We start from the raw sequence: 8,755 nt of genomic DNA, 5'->3' as shown, positions 1-8,755 counted from the left end.
TAGTCGTCAAGCAGTCCGGCAACGGAGGTGGCGCCGAGAAAGCCAAAGCTGGTAGCTCCGGCGAGGCTGTGGTGGCCCCCGACAAGCAGGACGACTTCGGCAAGCAGTACTGCAAGATCCACCGCACCAAGGGCCATGATCTCTAGACCTGCAAGAAGGTTGAGCAGCTTGTTGAACTGCAGAAAGCTGAGTATGAGCGACGCGACAAGGAGAAGGCCCAAGAAGGTACTGGAGGATCCTGCAAGAAGCGTCCCGGCCGGGGAGGGCGCCGCGGCAAGGCCAAGCAGCGACAAGGAGACAGGCCTCCCCGCGGCTGCGACAAGGATGAAGACGAAGACGAAGATGAAGAGATGGATGAGGATGAGGCCGACGAGCAGGAGTTTCAAAAAGCCACAGAGGTCCTATGCGTTGACGGCGGTGCTTCCCTGCATGCTTCACACCGCCAGCTCAAAGAGTGGGTGCGGGAAGTTAATGCAGCTGAACCGCCAGTTGAGTCACGCAAGCCTCTGAAGTGGTCCAGCACGCCTATCATCTTTGATGTTGAGGACCACCCTGATCGCATAACTGCGGTCGGGTGCTTGCCGATGTTGGTTTCGCCAACTATTCGCAACCTCAAGGTCACAAAGATGCTAGTTGACGGCGGGGCCGGCTTGAACCTGATCTCCTCCATGGTACTCCGGGAGCTCCAGATCCCTGACAGCGAGCTTGAAGAGACCGGTACATTCCAAGGAATCAACCCAGGAAGGAGCAAGCCGAAAGGGAAGATCACGTTGCCGATAACATTTGGCAGCGAGCTGAACTTTAGGACTGAGGGGGTCACTTTTGACGTTGCTGATTTCCCGTTGCCCTACAATGGGATACTCGGCTGTCCAGCACTCGCCAAGTTCATGGCAGCCTCTCACTATGCATACAATGTACTGAAGATGCCAGGTCCGATAAGCGTCATCTCTGTCCCTGGTGACAAGAAGGATGCCCTTATCTGTACCGACAAGATTTACCGGGAAGCAGCAGCCGCAGCAGATCGCAAGACACTTGCCGCTGAAGCTCCCGGGGGGAAGAAGAAGACCAAGTCCGGCAAGAGCTCTGATGCCCACTCCGGCAAGCACACCTCTTCGAAGTGCCGCGCTACCATCGAGGACGCACCATCGAGCTCCACCGGCAAGTGTAAGAAGGCAAAGACAGCTTCACCAGAGACCAAGAAAGTGTCCGCCAAGGAGGACGGCACTGGTGGTACCTTCACCGTCAGTGCCACGCTCGACCCTAAATAGGAAAGCGCGCTCGTTGTTTTTCTGCGGGAGAATGTCGACGTGTTTGCATGGCAACCGTCTGACATCCCCGGTGTTCCCAGGAAAGTAATTGAGCACCACCTTGCCGTCTGTCCTCACGCGCGGCCCGTCAAGCAGAGAGTTAGGAAAGAAGCAGTGGAGCATCAAGAATTCATTGCAGAAGAGATCAAGAAGTTGGAAGCAGCAGGCCTTGTCAGAGGAGTGCTCCATCTACGTGGTTGGCCAATCCTGTAGTCGTGCGCAAAGCAAATGGGAAATGGAGGCTTTGTATTGACTTCACTGATGTTAATAAAGCTTGTCCCAAAGACCCATTTCCCTTGCCGCGCATTGACCAGATTGTTGACTCCACGGCCGGATGTGATTTGCTTTCATTTCTTGATGCATACTCAGGATATCATCAGATCTTCATGGCAGAAGAGGATGAAGAGAAAACCGCATTCATTACTCCGTGTGGCACCTACTGTTTCGTACGGATGCCTTTCGGATTAAAGAATGCTGGTTCAACATTTGCAAGGGTAGTCCATGACACTTTTGAGCCACAGTTGCACAGAAATGTGGAAGCCTACATGGATGATATAGTGCTCAAGAGCAAAGACAAGGCAACCCTGATTCAGGATTTGGATGAAACTTTCACAAATCTGCGCAAGATCAACCTTAAGCTTAACCCCGAGAAGTGCGTGTTTGGAGTCCCCTCCGGCAAGCTTCTCGGGTTCTTCGTGTCTCAGCGGGGAATAGAAGCCAATCCCGACAAGATCAAGGCCATTGAGCAGATTGAAGCACCAAAGCGCGTCAAGGATGTATGAAGGCTTGCCGGTTGTGTGGCTGCTCTCAGCAGGTTTATCTCTAAGTCTGCTGAGCGCGCCCTGCCATTTTTCAAAATATTGAAAAAGGCAGGTCCAATGAAATGGACTCCGGAAGCGGAGGCTGCGCTGCAGGACTTGAAGAGGTACCTGTCCTCCACTCCAATACTTGTCGCACCTAAGCCACAAGAGAAGTTGCTGCTGTATATAGCGGCAATCAATCAAGTGGTTAGTGCTGCGTTAGTAGCAGAGAGGGAGGTGGATGATGAGCCGGCAACCGTGGCGGATGCATCCAGCGACAAGCAGGGGGCTTCGCCGACAAGCTCTGGTCCCGACAAGGATAGATCTGCGCAAGCACATGAGGAGGTGCAGAAGAGAATGGTGCATCGCCCGGTTTACTTTGTCAGTTCCCTCCTGCAGGGAGCTAGGTCAAGGTACTCTGGTGTGCAGAAATTGCTTTTCGGCGTTCTCATGGCCTCCAGAAAGCTGCGTCATTACTTCCAAGCACATGAGATCACAGTTGTCACTCGCTTTCCGCTGAAAAGGATACTGCAGAATCCAGAAGCAACAGGCAGAATTGTCGAGTGGGCACTGGAACTGTCAAGCTTTGGCCTCAAGTTTGAAAGCACTTCAACTATCCAGAGCCGAGCATTGGTAGAATTTATAGCAGAGTGGACGCCAACGCCAGATGAAGAAATTCCAGAAATGAGCATCCCCGTCAAGGAGGCAAACAAAGAGTGGCTCATGTACTTCGATGGTGCCTTCTCGCTGCAAGGCGCCGGTGCTGGCATGCTGCTTGTTGCGCCCATCGGAGATGCACTTTCCCAAGGAGCAAGCGACAAACAATACTGCGGAGTATGAGGGTTTGCTTGCCGGTCTCAGGATCGCGGCGGACCTTGGGATCAAGAAGCTCATTGTCAGGGGTGACTCACAGCTTGTCGTCCGCCAAGTGAATAAGGATTACCAGAGTCCATTGATGGAAGCTTACGTTGATGAAGTGAGAAAGCCGGAAGAACACTTTGACGGCCTACAGATGGAGCATGTTCCAAGAGCTGAGAACGACATCGCTGATGGCCTGTCAAAGTGCGCCGCACTAAAGTTACCTGTGGAACCAGGGATCTTTGTGCTCAAGCTGACTCAACCGTCCGTGACACCGTCAACTGGACAGAGCAAGAAAAGAAAGTTGATTTCTGGTGACTATTTTATGGCAGAGCTTCCCAAAGCCGCCGCCAAGAAGGTCCCCAAGGTCAACACCAAAAGTGCTGAGGAGCAGTCTGCTTCGACAAGCCCTGAGGTTTGTTCTGTTGAAGGAGACACTCCCGACAAGTATTTCTCCGGCAAGCTTGCCGGGGAACTTCAAGCTCCGGCTGAGCCGCAGGTTCTTGCCGTGGAAGGTGATGTTCCCGCAGCAACATATGTGCCTTTGGTCCTTGTTGTCGAGCCGCAAGCTCCAGCATGGGCACAGCAGATTGTCCGTTTCCTTCAGACAGGAGAGCTTCCCAAAGAGCAAGAAGAAGCGGAGAGAGTAGCCCGGCAGTCAAGTACGTACCAGTTCGTCGATGACGTACTGTACAAAAGAAGACTCAACGGTGTGAAATTGAAGTGTATTCCCCAGGAAGACAGGCAGGAGCTGTTGGCGGAGATACATGGAGGCATATGTGGCCACCACATTGGCGCAAGAGCACTTGCCGGCAAGGCGTTCCGGCAAGGTTTCTTTTGGCCAACAGCCCTCCAGGATGCAACTGCACAAGTAACCAAGTGTGAAGCGTGCCAGTTCCATTCCAAGCAGATACACCCACCAGCTCAAGCTCTCCAGACAATCCCTTTATCCTGGCCATTCTCGGTCTGGGGGCTCGACATCCTCGACCCTTTTCCCCGAGCTGTCGGGGGCTTTGAGTACTTGTATGTTGCGATCGACAAGTTCACAAAGTGGCCGGAAGTGGAAGCAGTGAGGAAGGTGACAGCACAGTCAGCAGTCAAGTTCTTCAGGTCGATTGTTTGCCGTTTCGGAGTCCCTAACAGGATCATCACCGACAACGGCACACAGTTCACGAGCCGCACCTTCATGCAGTACGTCCAAGATCTTGGCGCCAAGGTCTGCTTCGCTTCTGTTGCTCACCCGAGAAGCAACGGTCAAGCGGAGAGGGAAAATGCTGAAGTGCTGCGCGGGCTCAAGACCAGGACTTTTGACAGGCTGCACAAGTGCGGGAAGAACTGGATTGAGGAGCTGCCGGTGGTTCTTTGGTCGATCAGGACGACGCCAAATCGAGCCACTTGCCAGACACCTTTCGCTCTAGTCTACGGAGCAGAGGCAGTTCTCCCCACGGAACTCGTATACGGGTCGCCTCGAGTACTCGCTTATGATGAGCTTGAGCAAGAGCAGCTGCGACAAGATGACGCGCTGCTCCTTGAGGAAGACCGTCTTCGGGCTGCTGTACGAGCTGCTCGATACCAGCAAGCTTTGCGCCGCTACTATAGCCGCAGAGTTAATGCCCGAAGTCTCGAGGAAGCGACCTTGTTCTTCGGCGGGTTCAGTCCGCCAAGAATTCCAACAAGTTGACGCCGAAGTGGGAAGGTCCTTACCGGGTGAAACGAGTCACTAGGCCCGGCGCTGTCCGCCTTGAGACCGAAGATGGCTTTCCGGTGAGCAACTCCTGGAACATTGAGCATCTTCGTAAGTTTTGCCCGTAAGGCACGGTTGCCGGAACCTATTCCGGCAACCACCTTTTGTACAAGCCTTGCCGCTGTTGCATGTAACCCTTTGTACAAAGCCGGGCGTAGATCCCATGCATAAATAAAATTCGTGTGCTCCGCACATCTTGTCAATTTCATGCTCTTTGTTTTTCGCATGTATTTTCTAACATTTTGTGCAGCACCTGCCCCCGGTAAGCAATAACGAGCCTTAAGGCTCCATATCTTTATTTTCTCTTCTTTCTTTTTCTCGAAGAAACGGAAAGGTTCCCTCGTGCACAAGTTTGCCGGGGGGGAAGGAGGAGATAATGGTGTGGACCAGGCATCGTTCAAGCAAGTTTCGCCTTACCGGGAAGCAGACAACATGAAAGCTAAGTTGCCAAAGTTTGAGCAATCAGTTTTTAAATTTTTTAGTTATCTTCCTTGAACGACCGTGCTTTGTATGGAAAACCTGTGCGCGGAGGAACCAACTCATAGCTAGTTGCGCCCTTACTTTGTTTCGAGTCCGCTCAACAATTTAAGTGTGCTGCGACTAGTTGCGACAAGGTTTCTTGTCGGTACCGGCACCGCCAGCAGGCTGCTGATGTTCCGCACTCAGCGCTCGCGGCGAGGGTGCCTGCGCTGACAAGTTCCCTAAAAGCATAGGGCAAGAACATACAAAGGAAGGAACCAAGTAGAGGAAGTAACATAGCAGTAGATACCCAAGATAAAGTTATATTACAAAATAAGCTTGTCGCAACTCTAATGGAATGTTCTTGTAACATGGTCAGCAGCGACAAGAAAAGGAAAAAGCGGGTGGCCTAATCCACACGACCGCTGTCAACCCTCTTGACCTCATTCACCTTGTCCACAATGGGTGCGACAAGGGCCTTGAGCGCGTCCAGATCAGCGTCTGCCGGCAACTTCTTGAGGACGTTGGTGAGGTTGAGGCCTGGGTTGCAGAAGGCCACCTTCACCAACACCTTCTCCAGAACTCTGGCGCAGATCATGCATGACTCGTCGGCCAGCTGCTTTGGGATCTTCTCTCGGAGCCGCTGGAGAGCCGTCGCCACGCCCTTGAAGAACAGAGTGAGCTTGGCGCTAGGCTGGAGGTTCTCGTCGGAGGAGTACCCGAGATCCTCCACCCCCAGCTGCACCAGCTCCTCGTCGATGACTGCAACAATGTTTACGAGGCCCTTTGTCCAGAGCTCCACCGTAGCCCTGAAGGTGTTTTGAGTCTCGGTGGCTCTCGTTAGCAGCTCTTCGTTGGCCTTGATCTCCTCCCTCAAGGTCGCCTCCTGCCCCTTGGCGCTATCCAGCGCCTGGGTCAGTGTGGCCAGCTTTAGCTCGAGATCAGCATTGGAGTCCTTGGCGGTGCTCAACTCCTTGCCCTTCTCGGCGAGTTGACCCTGCAGATCACCATGGGCGAGGGCGTCCTTCTCGCGCTCGCGCTGAAGCACAACAAGCTCTTCATCCTTCGCCTTGAGATCGCCCTCCAGCCGCACCACCTTCGTCTCCATCTCCTTCTTGGCAGCTTCGGCAGCTGCGGCAGCGTCCTTCGCTTCCTTGAGGGCCTCGCCAAGTGATTGCTCGCGCGCATCAAGCTCCTCCTCGTAGCTGTCCAGATTGACTTTCCGCTGCGTCAGCTCACCTTCCCGTGTGGACAGCTCCTCGGTGGCAAGCCTCTGTTGCTCCTCAGCCTCAGCCTTCTCGAGGAGGAAGGCTTTCCGCACCTCGACGAGCTGCGCCCGCTCCTCTGCAATGGACCGTAGAGCTTCCTGATTTCGTTCCCGGAGCTCCTCCGCGCGCTTCTCATTGTCTGCTCCCGCCTGCGCGACAAGCCTTCCCGGGACTCCACCTTGGCTTGTCGGGCGCGGTAGAGCGACACCAACTTCCGGAGCAGTTGCTCCTCCTCAGACTCGCCGCTGCTGCTGCTTGGTGCGTCAACCAGTGTCAGCCCGGCGGAGGCGAGCACTTCCCCGTCAAAAGCCTCTCCTTCGACCGGCGCCCTGGAGCTCGACTCCCAGGGGAGCTTGATGAAGACACCGTCGCCGGCCTTCAAGTAGGCGCCGGGCTGGGGCTCTTCGGAGCCTGGCGCTGCATCAGCGGCGGAGGGGTCGGTGGTCGGTGTAGCGCCTTGCGCTCCTGCGCCCTCAGGGTCGTCAGTGCGACTGCGGACCCCTCGCCAGCTCTTGCGCCAGTAGCCTTGGCGGCCTCTTCGTTGGCGGGATCATCAGCGCCGGCCTCTTCTTCGGTGGCGGCGGCGTCGCCAGTGTTGCCGCGCGCGTCCTCCTCACCGGTGGCCTCGGTCTCCATCGGCTCCGTGGAAGGTGGATCTGAAGGCCGGAAGAGGGAGAAAAGTCAAGCAAATAATCAAAAAGAAAAATCAGAAGAAGAAAAACTCAAGGGGAGTTTCAGGCAAGAAAGATTACCAGTGCTGGGATCCACAGTTATGGGCTCCACCACCGGGGGATCGTTGGCGCTGTCCCTTGCCGGAGACTCCTCCCTTGCTGGAGAACGCTCCCTTGCCGGGGATTCCGCCCTTGGCAGCGTAGTCGAAGCAGACGACGAGTCGGAGGGGATTTCCAGGCCCTCCTGGTGAAGTTGTTCTGCTCCTACGCAAACAAATACTCAGTTGATAGCAAAGAAAGAGCACTCATGCACGACTAACAGCAGAAAAGGAACCAAATACTTACGCTGGGGGCTGTGCTGGGGGCTGCTTTGCGGAGTAGTGGCCGGGTCCGGCAAGGTGGCCTCGGGCGCGCCTCCTGCTGTCGCGGTTGGCTCGTCCTCGATGACAACCACCGGAACCTTGGCCCTCTTCGCCGCCCTCTGGGCCAGTGTCCTGAAACGGAATAAGTCCAGAGTAAATCAGATGAGATGCAAGACAGGAACAGCAGATTAAAGAACTACAAGAACAACAAGAGGGTCTTACTCTTCTTCTTCTTCCTCGTCGGAGCTGAGCGCGGAGAGGTCGAAGTTCGGCCCACCTCTGGCGTGACGAGGCGGAGGAGTAGGATCCCTTGGCCGCTTGGCGGGGGCTGCGGCAGCGGCCCGGGACGACCCCGCTCTAGTTGCCGTAGCGATGTGAGGCGCTCCCGCGGCAACAGTGCTTGTCGCGCCGGAGCGCGTCGCGCGGCGCTGCGGCTGTTGACCCGTCTGCCGTCCTGCCGCGTCCCCGGCCCTGCGGAGACGCCTTGTTGGCGGAGCTGGGGGCTGTGCTGGGGGCTGTGCTGGGGGCCCCATTTGCGGCAAGTTGCTTGGAGACGGCGGACCACTCACACCCTTGGCGGGCTCGCTCGACTCGGTGTCAGGCACGGCAAGCTCTTCTTCGCCTTCGGTCCACTCTCGTTCGGCAAGGCTTGCCACCGATGCCGCATCTGCTTCATCCATGGTGAACCCAAACTCACCCGCGGCTGCGGCTGCCGCCGCCTCTTCCGCCTTGGTGGCGATGCGCTCCATCTCCTGCTCGGTGGTGTCGCGGGTGAGGAGCTTCTGTTCGTCGGCGTGGACCGCCACCTCCACCAGGCCGTCGAAGAACTGCCGCACAACGTCGTCCGCAGGATCTTTCCAAGTTGGAACGATCCCGTGCGAATCGCACTGCGGCATCATGGCACGGATGCGGTCGAGCGAAGAATTGTTGCACAGCGGGACGACACCCGCCGGCAACCTAAACCACTCGGGATGCTAAGGGTCGTGCTTCAACAGCTCCTTGAGTATCCCGTCCAATTCCAAGAAGGTGAAATTGAAGTTGAGGCCCAGGCGCAGCCTCATAATATCCGCCGGGCCCCCGAATTCCCAGGCGGGTCTCTTCCTCTCTTGCAGGGGGGCGATGCGGCGGCGAAGGAAATCCGCGCCAATAGCACCCACAGTCAACCCGGCGAGCCTGAGGCACAAGATCCGAGTGGTGGCGATCTTCAGCTTGTCGTCGTCCGCGGCCAGGGCGCTCCAATCGCCGCCGCGCACTGCTGGGGTTTGGCGCAGGGTGGTGAATAGGTG

The sequence above is a fragment of the Triticum dicoccoides genome, chromosome 5B, assembly GCF_002162155.2.
Source record: "Triticum dicoccoides isolate Atlit2015 ecotype Zavitan chromosome 5B, WEW_v2.0, whole genome shotgun sequence".
Lineage (NCBI taxonomy): Eukaryota > Viridiplantae > Streptophyta > Magnoliopsida > Poales > Poaceae > Triticum > Triticum dicoccoides.
The sequence above is the reverse complement of the archived record's forward strand: the minus strand, read 5'-3'. Positions refer to the sequence as shown.